Below are 19,110 nucleotides of genomic sequence, written 5' to 3'. Positions count from 1 at the left end.
CCCATCCTGTCTCTTTGGCCGACGTAGTGCCTGCCTGCCCGCCCACCCGTTCATTTCGTCGGTTGGCTTAGGCATACGGAGTTCATTCCCAATCTAAGATCGGACCAGATCGAGGGTTGCAATAGCAGTATCAGCAGCATGCAGAGGGGGACTTGGGTGATCCCTGGCTTGCGCATCCCATCCCTCTGGTCGGCTGAGTGCCCACATGCTCGTTTCGTGGGTTGACTTAGGCATACAGAGTTCATTCCCAGTCTAAGCATACGGAGTTCATTCCCAGTCTAAGATCGGACCAGACCGAGGGTTGTGGCAGCACATGCTGGGCTCGAGCATGTGCTGGTGCCGCATTTTTCTTCGTCGGAGCACCATCGTCGGAGCATCGTCGGAGAACCTGACCGGTGGCATTAGGGTTCTGGCGATCGGGGGGGCCGGGGGGAGTGTACGCACATGATGTGCGATTGGTGCTGGTACTTGGCCCTTATATTGGCCCCCTATCCCTCATCAAACCTCGAGAACTCACACCCCCTTAAAGAACATTTGAGATTTTACAGGTTTGCTACCAGTAGCCATTAAAGTGTCTGAAATGGGGACACCTTTTTCAAATGGTCACAAAATCTTGTACACTTTGAGTTTTTAGTTGAATTTTTTTGTGCATGCCAACAAAAATAAAAGGATCACGTCTACCAAGTTTGGGGCCAAAACTCTTTCTGAAAAAATTTTAAAAAATCCCAAACCGTAAAAAGATTCAAAAATCATGAAAAATAGAAAACGAGTCGTCTTGCCATGAAACTTCACGTGAAGGCTTAAGGGACCATTGTTTGAATTTACAAGAAATAAAAATGGCATTGGCACATAGAAATACGAAGATGTGCCTAAACCCACCTACCATCCTATCAATCCAAGGCTTGTGCATCCCGTCTCTCTGGCCAGAGTAGTGACCAGACTGAGGGTTGCGGCAGCAGGATCGGTAGCACATAAAAGGGGACCTGACCAATCCCTGACTTGCGCATCCCACCCTTCTGGCCTGGTAAGTGCCTGCACGCCCATTTCATGGGTTGACTTAGGCATACGGAGTTCATTCCCAGTCTAAGATCAGACCAGACCGAGGGTTGGGGTAGCACGTGCTGGGCTCGGGCGTGTGCTGGAGCCTTATTTTTCTTCGTCTGGGCACCACCGTCGGAGCATCATCGGAGAACTTGACTGGCGGCATTGGTGTTCCGGCGATCAGGGGGGCCGAGGGGTGTGCACACATGATGTGAGATGGGTGCTAGTTCTTGGCCCTTATATTGGCCCCTATCCCTTATCAAACCTCGAGAACTCACACCCCCTTAAAAAGCATTTGAGATTTTACAGGTTTGCTGCCAATAGGCATTAAAGTGTCTGAAATGGGGACACTTTTTTCAAATGGTCACAAAATCTTGTACAGTTAGAGTTTTTAGTTGAATTTTTTGTAAATGCCAACAAAAATAAAAGGATCACGTCTGCCAAGTTTGGGGCCAAAACTCATTCCAAAAAAATTTTAAAAAATCCCGAATCACAAAAAGTTTCGAAAATCGTGAAAAATAGAAAACGAGTCGTCCTGCCACGAAACTTCACGTGAAGGCTTAAGGGACCATTGTATGAATTTACAAGCCATAAAAATGGCATTGGCACGTAGAAATATGAAGATGGGCCTAAACCCACCTACCACCTATCGATCCACGGCTTGCGCATCCCATCTCTCTGGCCAGCGTAGAGCCCGCCCGCCCTTCCCCCTGCTCGTTTAATTGGATGGCTTAGGCATACAGAGTTCATTCTCAGTCTAAGATAAGACCAAACTGAGGGTTGCAGCAGCAGGATCGACAGCATGCAAAGAGGGCCCCGGTCGATCCTCGGCTTGCGCATCCTGCCCCTCTGGCCGGCTGAGCGCCCGCACGCTCGTTTCGTGGGTTGACTTAGGCATACGGAGTTCATTGCCAGTCTAAGCATACGGAGTTCATTCCCAGTCTAAGATCGGACCGGACTGAGGGTTGCGGTCGCACATGCTGGGCTCGGCCATGTGCTGGTTCTGCATTTTTCTTCGTCGGGGCACCATCGCCGGAGCACGCCAGAGAACCTGACTGGCGGCATAGGGGTTCCGGCAATCGGGGGGGCTGGGGGTGTGCGCACATGATGTGCGATGGGTGCTGGTACTTGGAACTTATATTGGCCCCCTATCCCTCATCAAACCTTGAGAACTCGCACCCCCTTAAAGAGCATTTGAGATTTTACAGGTTTGCTGCCAGTAGCCATTAAAGTGTCTCAAATGGGGACACTTTTTTCAAATGGTCACAAAATCTTGTACACTTCAAGTTTTTAGTTGAATTATTTTGTGCATGCCAACAAAAATACAAGGATCACGTCTACCAAGTTTGGCCCCAAAACTCCTTTCGAAAAAATTTTAACAAATCCTGAACCGCAAAAAGTTTCAAAAATCTTGAAAAATAGAAAACGAGTCGTCTTGCCATGAAACTTCATGTGAAGGCTTAAGGGACCATTGTATGAATTTACAAGCCATAAAAATGGCATTGGCCCGCACAAATATGAAGATGTGCCTAAACCCACTTACCACCCTATCGATCCACGACTTGCGCATCCCGTCTCTCTGGCCCACGTAGTGACCGCCCGCCTACTCGTTTCGTCAGTTGACTTAGGCCGGCAGAGTTCATTCCCAGTCTAAGATCAGACCAAACCGAGGGTTGCGGCAGCACATGCTGGGCTCGAGCATGTGCTGGTGCCACATTTTTCTTCGTCGGGGCACCATCGCCGGAGCATTGCCAGAGAACCTGACCGGCGGCATTAGGGTTTCGGTGATCGGGGGGGGCAAGGGGGTGTGCGCACATGATGTGCGATGGGTGCTGGTACTTGGCCCTTATATTGGCCACCTATGTCTCATCAAACCTCAAGAACTCACACCCTCTTAAAGAGCATTTGAGAGTTTACAAGTTTGCTGCCAGTAGCCATTAAAGTGTCTGAAATGGGGACACTTTTTTCAAATGGTCACAAAATCTTGTACACTTCCAGTTTTTAGCCGAATCTTTTTGTGCATGCCAAAAAAAATACGAGGATCACGTCTACCAAGTTTGGGGCCAAATGTCCTTCCGAAAAAATTTTAAAAATTTTCGAACCATAAAAAGTTTTAAAAATCGTGAAAAATAGAAAACGAGTCGTCTTGCCATGAAACTTCACGTGAAGGCTTAAGGGACCATTGTATGAATTTACAAGCCATAAAAATGGCATTGGAACGCAGAAATATGAAGATGTACCTAAACCCACCTACCACCCTATCGATCCACGGCTTGCGCATCCCGTCTCTCTGGCCGACGTAGTGCTCGCCCGCCCGCTCGCCCGTCTGCTCATTTTGTCGATTGGCTTAGGCATACAGAGTTCATTCCCAAGCTAAGATCGGACCGGACCAAGGGTTGCAGCAGCAGGATCGGCAGCACGTAGAAGGGGACCCGGCCGATCGCCAGCTTGCGCATCCCGCCCCTCTGGCTGGCTGACTGCCCGCACGCTCGTTTGATAGGTTGACTTAGGCATGCGGAGTTCATTCCCAGTCTAAGCATACAGAGTTCATTCCCAGTCTATGATCGGACCGGACCGAGGGTTGCGGCAGCACATACTGGGCTCAGGCATGTGCTGGTGCCGTATTTTTCTTCGTCGGGGCACCATCACCGGAGCATCGCCCGAGAACCTGACTGGTGGCATTGGGGTTCCGACGATCGGGGGGCCGAGGGGGGGTCTGCGCACATGATGTGCGATGGGTGCTGGTACTTGGCCCTTATATTGGCCCCCTATCCCTCATCAAACCTCGAGAACTCCCACCCCCTTAAAGAGCATTTGAGATTTTACAGGTTTGCTGCCAGTAGCCATTAAAGTGTCTGAAATGGGGACACTTTTTTCAAATGGTCACAAAATCTTGTACACTTCGAGTTTTTAGCTGAATTATTTTGTGCATGCTAACAAAAATACAAGGATCACGTCCACCAACTTTGGGGCAAAAACTCCTTCTGAAGAAATTTTAAAAAATCCCGAATGCAAAAAGTTTTGAAAATCGTGAAAAATATAAAACGAGTTGTGTTGGCATGAAACTTCACGTGAAGGCTTAAGGGACCATTGTATGAATCTACAAGCCATAAAAATGGCATTGACATGCAGAAATATGAAGATGTGCCTAAACCCACCTACTAGTTAGCTTAGGCATACGGAGTTCATTCCCAGTCCAAGATCGAACCGGACCGAAGGTTGCGGCAGCAGGATCAGCAGCACGTAAAGGGGGACCCGGTCGATCCCCGACTTACGCATCCTGCCCCTTTGGCCAGTTGAGCGCCCGCACGCTCATTTCGTGGGTTAACTTAGGCATATAGAGTTCATTCCCAGTCTAAGGATACGGAGTTCATTCCCAATCTAAGATCGGACCGGACCGAGGGTTGCGGCAGCACATGCTGGGCTCGGGCATGTGCTGGTGTCGCATTTTTCTTCGTCGGGGCAGCATTCGCCGGAGAACCTGACCGGCAGCATTGGGGTTTTAATGATCGGGGGGGCCGGAGGGTGTGCGCACATGATGTACGATGGGTGCTGGTACTTTTCCCTTATATTGGCCCCCTATCCCTCATCAAACCTCGAGAATTCACACCCCCTTAAAGAGTATTTGAGATTTTACAAGTTTGCTGCCAGTAGCAATTAAAGTGTCTGAAATGGGGACACTTTTTGAAAAATGTTAGAAAATCTTGTACACTTTGAGTTTTTAGCTGAATTTTTTTGTACATGCCAACAAAAATACGAGGATCACGTCTACGAATATTCGGGCCAACACTCCTTCTGAAAAAACTTTAAGAAGCCCCGAACCGTAAAAAGTTTCAAAAATCGTGAAAAATAGAAAACGAGTCGTCTTGCCATTAAACTTCACGTGAAGGCTTAAGGGACCATTGTTTGAATTTACAAGCCATAAAAAAGGCATTGGCACACAGAAATATGAAGATGTGCCTAAACCCACCTGCCACCCTATCGATCCACGGCTTGCGCATCCCGTCTCTCTGGCCGGCGTAGTGCACACCCGCCCACCCGTCTGCTCGTTTTGTCGGTTGGCTTAGGCATATGGAGTTCATTCCCAGTCTAAGATCAGACCGAACTGAGAGTTACGGTAGCAGGATCGACAGCACGCAGAGGGGGACCCGATCGATCCCCGACTTACGCATCCCGCCCCTCTGGCCGGCTAAGCGCCCGCATGCTCCTTTTGTGGGTTGACAAAGGCATACAGAGTTAATTCCTAGTCTAAGCATATGGAGTTCATTCCCAGTCTAAGATCGGACCAGACCGAGGGTTGTGGCAGCACATGCTGGGCTCGGGCATGTGCTGGTGCCACATTTTTCTTCGTCGGGGCACCATCGTCGGAGAACCTGATCGGTGGCATTGGGGTTCTGGTGATCGGGGGGCCGGGGGGTGTGCGCACATGATGTGCGATGGGTGCTGGTACTTGGCCCTTATATTGGCCCCCTATCCCTCATCAAACCTTGAGAACTCACACCCCCTTAAAGAGCATTTGAGATTTTACAGGTTTCCTGCCAGTAGCCATTAAAGTGTCCGAAATGGGGATATTTTTTTCAAATGGTCACAAAATCTTGTACACTTTGACCTTTTAGCTGAATTGTTTTGTGCATGCCAACAAATATACAAGGATCACATCTACCAAGTTTGGGGCCAAAACTCCGTCCGAAAAATTTTAAAAAATCTCGAACCATAAAATTTTTGAAAATCGTGAAAAATAGAAAACAAGACGTCTTGCCATGAACTTCACGTGATGGCTTAATGGACCATTGTATGAATTTACAAGCCATAAAAATGGCAATGGCATGTAGAAATATGAAGATGTGCCTAAACCCACCTACCACCCTATCGATCCACGGCTTACGCATCTCGTTTCTCTGATCGGCGTAGTGCCTGCCCGATCGTCCGCCCACTCGTTTCGTCGATTGGTTTAGGCATACAGAGTTCATTCCCAGTCTAAGATCAGACCAAATTGAGGGTTGCAGTAGTAGGATCGGCAGCACGCAGAGGGGGACCCGGCCGATCCCTGGCTTGCACATCTCGCGCATCTGGCCAGCTGAGCACCCGCACGTTCGTTTCGTGGGTTAACTTAGGCATACGGAGTTCATTCCCAGTCTAAGCATATGGAGTTCATTCCCAGTCTAAGATCGAACCAGACTGAGGGTTGCGGCAGCACATGTTGTGCTCGGGCATGTCCTGGTGCCGTATTTTTCCTCGTCGGGCCACCATCACCGGAGCATCGCCGGAGAACCTGACCGCCGGCATTGAGGTTTCGGGGATCGGGGGGCCGGGGTGGGGTGTGCGCACATGATGTGCAATGGGTGTTGGTACTTGGCCCTTATATTGGCCCCCTATCCCTCATCAAACCTCGAGAACTCACACCCCCTTAAAGAGCATTTGAGATTTTACAGGTTTGTTGCCAGTGGCCACTAAAGTGCCTGAAATGGGGACACTTCTTTCAAATGGTCACAAATCTTATACACTTTGAGTTTTTAGCTGAATTTTTTTGTGCATGCCAAAAAAAATACAAGGATCACGTGTACCAAGTTTGGGGCCAAAACTCCTTCCGAAAAATTTTAAAAAATCCTGAACCGCAAAAAGTTTCAAAAATCATGAAAAATAGAAAACGAGTCGTCTTGCCATGAAACTTCACATGAAGGCTTAAAGGACCGTTGTATGAATTTACAAGCCATAAAAATGGCATTTGCACGTAGAAATATGAAGATGTGCCTAAACCCACCTACCACCCTATCGATCCACGACTTGTGCACCCCGTTTCTCTGGCCGACGTAGTGCCCGCCTGCCCGTCCGCCCACTCGTTTCGTCGATTGGCTTAGGCATTCGGAGTTCATTCCTAGTCTAAGATCAAACCAAACTGAGGGTTGCGGTAGCAGGATAGACAGCACGCAGAGGGGGACCCGACCGATCCCCGACTTGCGCATCTCGCCACTCTGGCTGGTTGAGCACCCGCACGCTCGTTTCGTGGGTTGACTGAGGCATACAGAGTTCATTCCCAGTCTAAGCATACGAAGTTCATTCCCAATCTAAGATCGGACCAGACCGAGGGTTACGGCAGCACATGCTGTGCTCAAGCATGTGCTGGTGCCACATTTTTCTTCGTCGGGGCACCATCGCTGGAGAACCTGATCGATAGCATTGGGGTTCGGGCGATCGAGGGGGCCGAGGGGGGTGTGCGCACATGATGTGTGATGGGTGCTGGTACTTGGCCCTTATATTGGCCCCGTATCCCTCATCAAACCTCGAGAACTCACACCCCCTTAAAGAGCATTTGAGATTTTACAGGTTTGCTGCCAGTAGCCATAAAGTGTCTGAAATGTGGACACTTTTTTCAAATGGTCACAAAATCTTGTACACTTCGCATTTTTAGCTGAATTTTTTTGTGCATGCCAAGAAAAATACAAGAAGAACTTCTTCCAAAAAAATTTTGAAAAATCCCGAACCGAAAAAAGTTTAGAAAATCATGAAAAATAGAAAACGAGTCATTTTGCCATTAAACTTCACGTGAAGGCTTAAGGGACCATGTATGAATTTACAAGCCATAAAAATGGCATTGGCACACAGAAATATGAAGATGTGCCTAATCCCACCTACCACCCTATCGATCCATGGCTTGCGCATCCCGTCTCTTTGGCGGGCGTAGTGCCTGCCCGCCCGCCTGCCCGCCTACCCGTTTGTTTTGTCGGTTGGCTTAGGCATACGGAGTTGATTCCCAGTCTAAGATCAAACCATACCAAGGGTTGCGACAACAGGATCGGTAGCACGCAGAGGGGGACCTGGCCGATCCCCAACTTGCGTATACCGCCCGTCTGGCCGGCTGAGCGCCTGCACGCTCGTTTCATGGATTGACTTAGGCATACAGAGTTCATTCCCAGTCTAAGCATACGGAGTTCATTCCTAGTCTAAGATTGGACCAGACCAAGGGTTACGGCAGCACATGCTGGGCTCGGGCATGTGTTGGTGCCGTATTTTTCTTCGTCGGGGTACCATCACCAGAGCATCGTCGGAGAACCTGACCGGCAGAATTGGGGTTTCGACGATCGGGGGGGCCAGGGGGTGTGCGCACATGATGTGCGATGGGTGCTGGTACTTGGCCCTTAAATTGGCCCCCTATCTCTCATCAAACCTCGAGAACTCACACCCCTTAAAGAGTATTTGAGATTTTACAGGTTTGCTACCAGTAGCCATTAAAGTGTCTGGAATGGGACATTTTTTTCAAATAGTCACAAAATATTGTACACTTCGACTTTTTAGCTGAACTTTTTTGTGCATACCAAAAAGGTACAAGGATCACATCTACCAAGTTTGGGGGGCCAAAACTCCTTCCGAAAAAATTTTAAAATATCTTAAACCGCAAAAAGTTTCAAAAATTGTGAAAAATAAAAATGAGCCATCTTGCGATGATACTTCACGTGAAGGCTTAAGGGACCATGTATGAATTTACAAGCCATAAAAATGGCATTGGCACACAGAAATATGAAGATGTGCCTAATCCCACCTACCACCCTATCAATCCACGGCTTGCGCATCCTGTCTCTTTGGCGGGCGTAGTGCCTGCCCGCCCGCCTGCCCGTCTACCCTCTCGTTTCGTCGGTTGGCTTAGGCATACGGAGTTCATTCCCAGTCTAAGATCAAACCGTACTGAGGGTTGCGGCAGCAGGATCGGTAGCACGCAGAGAGGGACCTAGCCGATCCCCAACTTGCGCATACCGCCCGTCTGGCCGACTGAGCGCCCACACGCTCGTTTTGTGGATTGACTTAGGCATACAGAGTTCATTCTCAGTCTAAGCATACGGAGTTCATTCCTAGTCTAAGATTGGATCGGACCAAGGGTTACGGCAGCACATACTGGGCTCGGGCATGTGTTGGTGCCGTATTTTTCTTCGTCAGGGTACCATCACCAGAGCATCGTCGGAGAGCCTGACCGGCAGAATTGGGGTTTCGACGATCGGGGGGGCCAGGGGGTGTGCGCACATGATGTGCGATGGGTGCTGGTACTTGGCCCTTAAATTGGCCCCCTATCTCTCATCAAACCTCGAGAACTCACACCCCTTAAAGAGTATTTGAGATTTTACAGGTTTGCTACCAGTAGCCATTAAAGTGTCTGAAACGGGGACATTTTTTTCAAATAGTCACAAAATATTGTACACTTCGACTTTTTAGCTGAATTTTTTTGTGCATACCAACAAAAGTACAAGGATCACGACTACCAAGTTTGGGGGCCAAAACTCCTTCCAAAAAAATTTTAAAATATCTTAAACCACAAAATGTTTCAAAAATTGTGAAAAATAAAAATGAGCCATCTTGCCATGATACTTCACGTGAAGGCTTAAGGGACCATTGCATGAATTTACAAGCCATAAAAATGGCATTGGTATGCAAAAATATGAAGATATGCCTAAACCCACCTAGCACTCTATCGATCCACGGCTTGCCCATCCTGTCTCTTTGGCCGACGTAGTGCCTGCCTGCCCGCCCACCCGTTCATTTCGTCGGTTGGCTTAGGCATACGGAGTTCATTCCCAATCTAAGATCGGACCAGATCGAGGGTTGCAATAGCAGCATCAGCAGCATGCAGAGGGGGACTTGGGTGATCCCTGGCTTGCGCATCCCATCCCTCTGGTCGGCTGAGTGCCCACATGCTCGTTTCGTGGGTTGACTTAGGCATACAGAGTTCATTCCCAGTCTAAGCATACGGAGTTCATTCCCAGTCTAAGATCGGACCAGACCGAGGGTTGTGGCAGCACATGCTGGGCTCGAGCATGTGCTGGTGCCGCATTTTTCTTCGTCGGAGCACCATCGTCGGAGCATCGTCGGAGAACCTGACCGGTGGCATTAGGGTTCTGGCGATCGGGGGGGCCGGGGGGAGTGTACGCACATGATGTGCGATTGGTGCTGGTACTTGGCCCTTATATTGGCCCCCTATCCCTCATCAAACCTCGAGAACTCACACCCCCTTAAAGAACATTTGAGATTTTACAGGTTTGCTACCAGTAGCCATTAAAGTGTCTGAAATGGGGACACCTTTTTCAAATGGTCACAAAATCTTGTACACTTTGAGTTTTTAGTTGAATTTTTTTGTGCATGCCAACAAAAATAAAAGGATCACGTCTACCAAGTTTGGGGCCAAAACTCTTTCTGAAAAAATTTTAAAAAATCCCAAACCGTAAAAAGATTCAAAAATCATGAAAAATAGAAAACGAGTCGTCTTGCCATGAAACTTCACGTGAAGGCTTAAGGGACCATTGTTTGAATTTACAAGAAATAAAAATGGCATTGGCACATAGAAATACGAAGATGTGCCTAAACCCACCTACCATCCTATCAATCCAAGGCTTGTGCATCCCGTCTCTCTGGCCAGAGTAGTGACCAGACTGAGGGTTGCGGCAGCAGGATCGGTAGCACATAAAAGGGGACCTGACCAATCCCTGACTTGCGCATCCCACCCTTCTGGCCTGGTAAGTGCCTGCACGCCCATTTCATGGGTTGACTTAGGCATACGGAGTTCATTCCCAGTCTAAGATCAGACCAGACCGAGGGTTGGGGTAGCACGTGCTGGGCTCGGGCGTGTGCTGGAGCCTTATTTTTCTTCGTCTGGGCACCACCGTCGGAGCATCATCGGAGAACTTGACTGGCGGCATTGGTGTTCCGGCGATCAGGGGGGCCGAGGGGTGTGCACACATGATGTGAGATGGGTGCTAGTTCTTGGCCCTTATATTGGCCCCTATCCCTTATCAAACCTCGAGAACTCACACCCCCTTAAAAAGCATTTGAGATTTTACAGGTTTGCTGCCAATAGGCATTAAAGTGTCTGAAATGGGGACACTTTTTTCAAATGGTCACAAAATCTTGTACAGTTAGAGTTTTTAGTTGAATTTTTTGTAAATGCCAACAAAAATAAAAGGATCACGTCTGCCAAGTTTGGGGCCAAAACTCATTCCAAAAAAATTTTAAAAAATCCCGAATCACAAAAAGTTTCGAAAATCGTGAAAAATAGAAAACGAGTCGTCCTGCCACGAAACTTCACGTGAAGGCTTAAGGGACCATTGTATGAATTTACAAGCCATAAAAATGGCATTGGCACGTAGAAATATGAAGATGGGCCTAAACCCACCTACCACCTATCGATCCACGGCTTGCGCATCCCATCTCTCTGGCCAGCGTAGAGCCCGCCCGCCCTTCCCCCTGCTCGTTTAATTGGATGGCTTAGGCATACAGAGTTCATTCTCAGTCTAAGATAAGACCAAACTGAGGGTTGCAGCAGCAGGATCGACAGCATGCAAAGAGGGCCCCGGTCGATCCTCGGCTTGCGCCTCCTGCCCCTCTGGCCGGCTGAGCGCCCGCACGCTCGTTTCGTGGGTTGACTTAGGCATACGGAGTTCATTGCCAGTCTAAGCATACGGAGTTCATTCCCAGTCTAAGATCGGACCGGACTGAGGGTTGCGGTCGCACATGCTGGGCTCGGCCATGTGCTGGTTCTGCATTTTTCTTCGTCGGGGCACCATCGCCGGAGCACGCCAGAGAACCTGACTGGCGGCATAGGGGTTCCGGCAATCGGGGGGGCTGGGGGTGTGCGCACATGATGTGCGATGGGTGCTGGTACTTGGAACTTATATTGGCCCCCTATCCCTCATCAAACCTTGAGAACTCGCACCCCCTTAAAGAGCATTTGAGATTTTACAGGTTTGCTGCCAGTAGCCATTAAAGTGTCTCAAATGGGGACACTTTTTTCAAATGGTCACAAAATCTTGTACACTTCAAGTTTTTAGTTGAATTATTTTGTGCATGCCAACAAAAATACAAGGATCACGTCTACCAAGTTTGGCCCCAAAACTCCTTTCGAAAAAATTTTAACAAATCCTGAACCGCAAAAAGTTTCAAAAATCTTGAAAAATAGAAAACGAGTCGTCTTGCCATGAAACTTCATGTGAAGGCTTAAGGGACCATTGTATGAATTTACAAGCCATAAAAATGGCATTGGCCCGCACAAATATGAAGATGTGCCTAAACCCACTTACCACCCTATCGATCCACGACTTGCGCATCCCGTCTCTCTGGCCCACGTAGTGACCGCCCGCCTACTCGTTTCGTCAGTTGACTTAGGCCGGCAGAGTTCATTCCCAGTCTAAGATCAGACCAAACCGAGGGTTGCGGCAGCACATGCTGGGCTCGAGCATGTGCTGGTGCCACATTTTTCTTCGTCGGGGCACCATCGCCGGAGCATTGCCAGAGAACCTGACCGGCGGCATTAGGGTTTCGGTGATCGGGGGGGGCAAGGGGGTGTGCGCACATGATGTGCGATGGGTGCTGGTACTTGGCCCTTATATTGGCCACCTATGTCTCATCAAACCTCAAGAACTCACACCCTCTTAAAGAGCATTTGAGAGTTTACAAGTTTGCTGCCAGTAGCCATTAAAGTGTCTGAAATGGGGACACTTTTTTCAAATGGTCACAAAATCTTGTACACTTCCAGTTTTTAGCCGAATCTTTTTGTGCATGCCAAAAAAAATACGAGGATCACGTCTACCAAGTTTGGGGCCAAATGTCCTTCCGAAAAAATTTTAAAAATTTTCGAACCATAAAAAGTTTTAAAAATCGTGAAAAATAGAAAACGAGTCGTCTTGCCATGAAACTTCACGTGAAGGCTTAAGGGACCATTGTATGAATTTACAAGCCATAAAAATGGCATTGGAACGCAGAAATATGAAGATGTACCTAAACCCACCTACCACCCTATCGATCCACGGCTTGCGCATCCCGTCTCTCTGGCCGACGTAGTGCTCGCCCGTCTGCTCATTTTGTCGATTGGCTTAGGCATACAGAGTTCATTCCCAAGCTAAGATCGGACCGGACCAAGGGTTGCAGCAGCAGGATCGGCAGCACGTAGAAGGGGACCCGGCCGATCGCCAGCTTGCGCATCCCGCCCCTCTGGCTGGCTGACTGCCCGCACGCTCGTTTGATGGGTTGACTTAGGCATGCGGAGTTCATTCCCAGTCTAAGCATACGGAGTTCATTCCCAGTCTATGATCGGACCGGACCGAGGGTTGCGGCAGCACATACTGGGCTCAGGCATGTGCTGGTGCCGCATTTTTCTTCGTCGGGGCACCATCACCGGAGCATCGCCCGAGAACCTAACTGGCGGCATTGGGGTTCCGACGATCGGGGGGCCGAGGGGGGGTCTGCGCACATGATGTGCGATGGGTGCTGGTACTTGGCCCTTATATTGGCCCCCTATCCCTCATTAAACCTCGAGACCTCACACCCCTTTAAAGAGCATTTGAGATTTTACAGGTTTGCTGCCAGTAGCCATTAAAGTGTCTGAAATGGGGACACTTTTTTCAAATGGTCACAAAATGTTGTACACTTCGAGTTTTTAGCTGAACGTTTTTGTGCATGCCAAAAAAAATACAAGGATCACATCTACCAAGTTTGGGGCCAAATGTCCTTTCGAAAAAATTTTAAAAAATCCTGAACCGCAAAAGGTTTCAAAAATTGTGAAAAATAGAAAACGAGTCGTCTTGCCATGAAACTTAACGTGAAGGCTTAAGGGACCTTTGTATGAATTTACAAGCCATAAAATTGGCATTGGCACATAGAAATATGAAGATGTGCCTAAACCCACCCACCACCTTATCGATCCATGGCTTACGCATCCCGTCTCTCTGGCCGACGTAGTGCCCACCCGTCCACCCCCCCGCCCGCTCGTTTCATTGGTTGGCTTAGGAATACGGAGTTCATTCCCAGTCTAAGATCAGACCAGACTGAGGGTTGCGCCAGCAGGATTGACAGCACACAAAGGGGGACCCGACCGATCCCCAGCTTGCGCATCCTGCCCTTCTGGCCGGCTGAGCGCCCGCATGCTCGTTTCGTGCGTTGACTTAGGCATACGGAGTTCATTCCCAGTCTAAGCATATGGATTTCATTCTCAATCTAAGATCAAATCGGACTAAGGACTGCGGCAGCACATGTTGGGATCAGGCAAGTGCTGGTGCGGCATTTTTCTTTGCCGGGAAACCATCGTCGGAGCATCATCGGAGAACGTGATCGACGGCATTGGGGTTTCGACGATCGAGGGGGCCGGGGGGTGTGCGCACATGATGTGCGATGGGTGCTGGTGCTTTGCCCTTATATTGGCCCCCTATGTCTCATCAAACCTTAAGAACTCAGACCCCCTTAAAGAGCATTTGAAATTTTATAGGTTTGCTGCCAGTAGCCATTAAAGTGTCTGAAATGGCGACACTTTTTTCAAATGGTCACAGAATATTGTACATTTCGAGTTTTTAGCTGAATTTTTTTGTGCATGCCAACAAAAATGCAAGGATCACGTCTACCAAGTTTGGGCCAAAAATCCTTCCAAAAAAATTTTAAAAAATCCCAAACCGCAAAAAGTTTTGAAAATCGTGACAAGTAGAAAATGAGTTGTCTTGCCATGAAACTTCACGTGAAGGCTTAAGGGACCATTATATGAATTTACAATCCGTAAAAATGGCATTCGCACACAGAAATATGAAGATGCACCTAAACCCACCTACCACCCTATCGATCCACGGCTTGCGCATTTCGTCTCTCTGAACGGCGTAGTGCCTGTCCGCCCGCCCGCCCACTCATTTCGTCGGTTGGCTTAGGCATACAGAGTTCATTCCTTGTCTAAGATTGGGCTGGGCCAAGGGTTGCGGCAGCAGGATCGAAAGCACGTAGAGGGGGACCCGGCCGATCCCCGGCTTGCGCATCTCACCCCTCTGGCCGGCTAAGTGCCCGCACGCTCGTTTCGTGGGTTAACTTAGGCATACGGAGTTCGTTCCCAGTCTAAGCATACGGAGTTCATTCCCAGTCTAAGATCTGACCGGACCGAGGGTTGCGGCAGCACATCTTGGACTCGGTCATATGCTGGTGCCACATTTTTCTTCGTCGGGGCACCATCGCCGGAGCATCGTCAGAGAACCTGACCGACGGCATTGGGGTTCTGGCGATCAGGGGGGCCGGGGGGTGTGCGCACATGATGTGCGATGGGTGCTGGTACTTGGCCCTTATATTGGCCCCCTATCCCTCATCAAACCTTGAGAACTCACACCCGCTTAAAGAGCATTTGAGATTTTACAGGTTTGCTGCCAGTAGCCATTAAATTGTCTTAAATGGGGACACTTTTTTCAAATGGTCACAAAAACTTGTACACTTCGAGTTTTTTCCTGCATTTTTTTTTGCATGCCAAAAAAATACAAGGATCACGTCTACCAAGTTTGCAGCCAAAACTCCTTCTGAAAAAATTTTAAAAAATCCCGAACCGCAAAAAGTTTCCAAAATCGTGAAAAATAGAAAATGAGTCGTCTTGCCATGAAACTTCACGTGAAGGCTTAAGGGACCATTGTACGAATTTACAAGCCATAAAAATGGCATTGGCACACAGAAATATGAAGATGTGCCTAAACCCACCTACCACCCTATCGATCCATGGCTTGCGCATCCCGTCTCTCTAGTAGGCGTAGTGGCCGCCCGTCCGCTCATTTCGTCGGTTGGCTTATGCATACAGAGTTCATTCCCGATCTAAGATCAGACCAGACTGAGGGTTACGACATCAAGATTGGCAGCACGCAGAGGGGGACCCGACTGATCTCTGGCTTGTGCATCCTGCCCCTCTGGCCATCTGAGCACGCATACGCTTGTTTCGTGGGTTGACTTAGGCATATGGAATTCATTCCCAGTCTAAGCAAACAGATTTCATTCCCAGTCTAAGATCAGATCAAACTGAGGGTTACGACAGCACATGCTGGGCTCGGGCATGTGCTGGTGCCCCATTTTTCTTCATCGGGGCACCATTGTCAGAGCATCGCCAGAGAACCTGACCGACTGTATTAGGATTTCGACGATCGGGGGGGCGGGTGGTGTGTGCACACGATGTACGATGGGTGCTAGTACTTCTCCCTTATATTGGCCCCCTATCCCTCATCAAACCTCGAGAACTCACACCCTCTTAAAAAGCATTTGAGATTTTACAGGTTTGCTGCCATAGCCATTAAAGTGTTTGAAATAGGGACACTTGTTTCAAATGGTCACAAAATCTTGTACACTTTGAGTTTTTAGCTGAATTTTTTTGTAAATGCCAACAAAAATACAAGGATCACGTCTATAAGTTTACGACCAAAACTCCTTCCAAAAAAATTTTAAAAAATCTCGAACCGAAAAAAGTTTCAAAAATCGTGAAAAATAGAAAACGAGTCGTCTTGCCATGAAACTTCACGTGAAGGCTTAAGGGACCATTGTATGAATTTACAAGCCATAAAAATGGCATTGGCATGTGGAAATATGAAGATGTCCCTAAACCCACCTACCACCCTATCGATCCATGACTTGCGAATCCCGTCTCTCTGGCTGGCGTAGTGCTCGCACGTCTACCCGTCCGCTCGTTTTATCGGTCAGCTTACGCTTACAGAGTTCATTCCCAGTCCTAGATCAGACCAGAGTGAGGGTTACGATAGCAGGATCAGCAGCACACAGAGGGGGACTCGACTTATCCCCGGCTTGCACATCCTGCCACTCTGGTTGGTTGAGCACCCGCACGCTCGTTTCATGGGTTGACTTAGGCATACGAAGTTCATTCCCAGTCTAAGCATTCGGAGTTCATTCCTAGTCTAAGATCGGACCGGACTGAGGGTTGTGGCCGCACAGGCTGGGCTCGAGCATGTGTTGGTGCCACATTTTTCTTTGTCGGGGCACCATCGTCGGAGAACCTAACCGGCGGCATTGGAGTTTCGGCGATCGGGGGGGCCGGGGGGGTGTGCGCACATGATGTGCGATGGGTTCTGGTACTTGGCCCTTATATTGGCCCCCTATCCCTCATCAAACCTCAAGAACTCACACCCCCTTCAAGAGCATTTGAGATTTTACAGGTTTGCTACTAGTAGCCATTAAAGTGTCTGAAATGGGGACACTTTTTTCAAATGGTCACAAAATCTTGTACACTTCGAGTTTTTAGCTGAATTTTTTTATGCGTGCCAACAAAATTACAAGGATCACGTCTATAAAGTTTGGGGCCAAAACTCCTTTCGAAAAAATTTTAAAAAATCTTGACTCACAAAAAGTTTCAAAAATCGTGAAAAATAGAAAATGAGTCGTCTTGCCATGAAACTTCACGTGAAGGCTTAAGGGACCATTGTATGAATTTACAAGCCATAAAAATGGCACTGGCACGTTGAAATATGAAGATGTGCCTAAACCCACCTACCACCCTATCGATCCATGGCTTGCGCATCCCGTCTCTCTGGCCATCGCAGTGCCCGCCCGTCCAAACAACAAAAGGTTTTGAAAATCGTTTAAAATAGAAAACGAGTCGTCTTGCCATGAAACTTCACGTGAAGGCTTAAGGGAGCATTGTATGAATTTACAAGCCATAACAATGGCATTGGCATGGAGAAATATGAACATGTGCCAAAACCCACCTACCTCCCCATCGATCCACGGCTTGCGCATCCCGTCTTTCTAGCCGGTGTGGTGCCCGCCCGCCCGCTCGCTTATTTTGTCGGTTGGCTTAGGCATACGGAGTTCATTCCCAGCCTAAGATCAGACCGAACTGAGGGTTACAGCAGTAGGATCTGTAGCACGCAGAGGGGGACCCGACCGATCCCCGACTTGTGCATCCCACCCCTCTGGTCGACTGAGCACCCGCACGCTCGTTTCATGGGTTGACCTAGGCATACGGAATTCATTCCCAGTCTAAGCATACGGAGTTCATTCCCAGTCTAAGATCGGAATGGATCGAGGGTTACGGCAGCACATGCTGGGCTCAGGCATGTGTTGGTGCTGCATTTTTCTTCGTTGGGGCACCATCGTCGAAGCATCCCCGGAGAACCTGACCGACAGCATTGGGGTTCTGACGATCGAGAGGCCGGAGGGGTGTGCGCACATGATGTGTGATGGGTGCTGGTACTTGGCCCCTATATTGGCCCCCTATCCCTCATCAAACCTCAAGAACTCACACCCCCTTAAAGAGCATTTGAGATTTTACTGGTTTGCTGCCAGTAGCCATTAGTGTGTTCGAAATGGGGACACTTTTTTCAAATGGTCACAAAATCTTGTACACTTCAAGTTTTTAGCAAAATTTTTTTTGTGCATGCCAAAAAAAATAAAAGGATAACATCTACCAAGTTTGGGGCCAAAACTCCTTCCGAAAAAATTTTAAAAAATCCTGACTCGTAAAAAGTTTCAAAAATCGTAAAAAATAAAAAACGAGTCGTCTTGCCATGAAACTTCACGTGAAGGCTTAAGGGACCATTGTATGAATTTACAAGCCATAAAAATGGCATTGGCATGCTGAAATATGAAGATGTGCCTAAACCCACCTACCACCCTATCGATCCACGGCTTGCGCATCCCGTCTCTCTGGTCGGCGTAGTGCCCGCCCGCCCGCTTGTTTATTCGATCGGGTTAGGCTTACGGAGTTCATTCCAGTCTAAGATCAGACCGAAGTGAGGGTTACGGCAGCAGGATTCACAGCACGTAGAGGGGGACCCGATCGATCCCCGGCTTGTGCATCCTACCCCTCTGGCCGGCTGAGCACCCGCACGCTCGTTTCATGGGTTGACTGAGGCATACAAAGTTCATTCCCAGTCTAAGCATACGGAGTTCATTCCAGTCTAAGATCGGATCAGACCGAGGGTTGCGGCAGCACATGTTGGGCTCGAGCATGTGTTGGTGTCGTATTTTTCTTCGTTGGGGCACCATCGTCGGAGCATTGTCGGAGAACCCGACCGACGAAATTGGGGTTTCGACGATCGGGGGGGTCGGAGGGGGTGTGCACACATGATGTGCGAGGGGTGCTGGTACTTGGCCCTTATATTGGCCCCCTATCCCTCATCAAACCTCGAGAACTCACACCCCTTTAATGAGTATTTGAGATTCTACAGGTTTGCTAGCAGTAGCCATTAAAGTGTCTGAAATAGGGACACTTTTTTCAAATGGGCACAAAATCTTGTACACTTCGAGTTTTCAGCTGAATTTTTTTGTGCTTGCCAACAAAAATAAAAGGATCATGTCTAC

The sequence above is a fragment of the Durio zibethinus genome, chromosome 5, assembly GCF_047325235.1.
Source record: "Durio zibethinus cultivar Kanyao isolate XHJ-2024 chromosome 5, ASM4732523v1, whole genome shotgun sequence".
NCBI lineage: Eukaryota > Viridiplantae > Streptophyta > Magnoliopsida > Malvales > Malvaceae > Durio > Durio zibethinus.
This window is presented reverse-complemented; position numbering follows the sequence as displayed.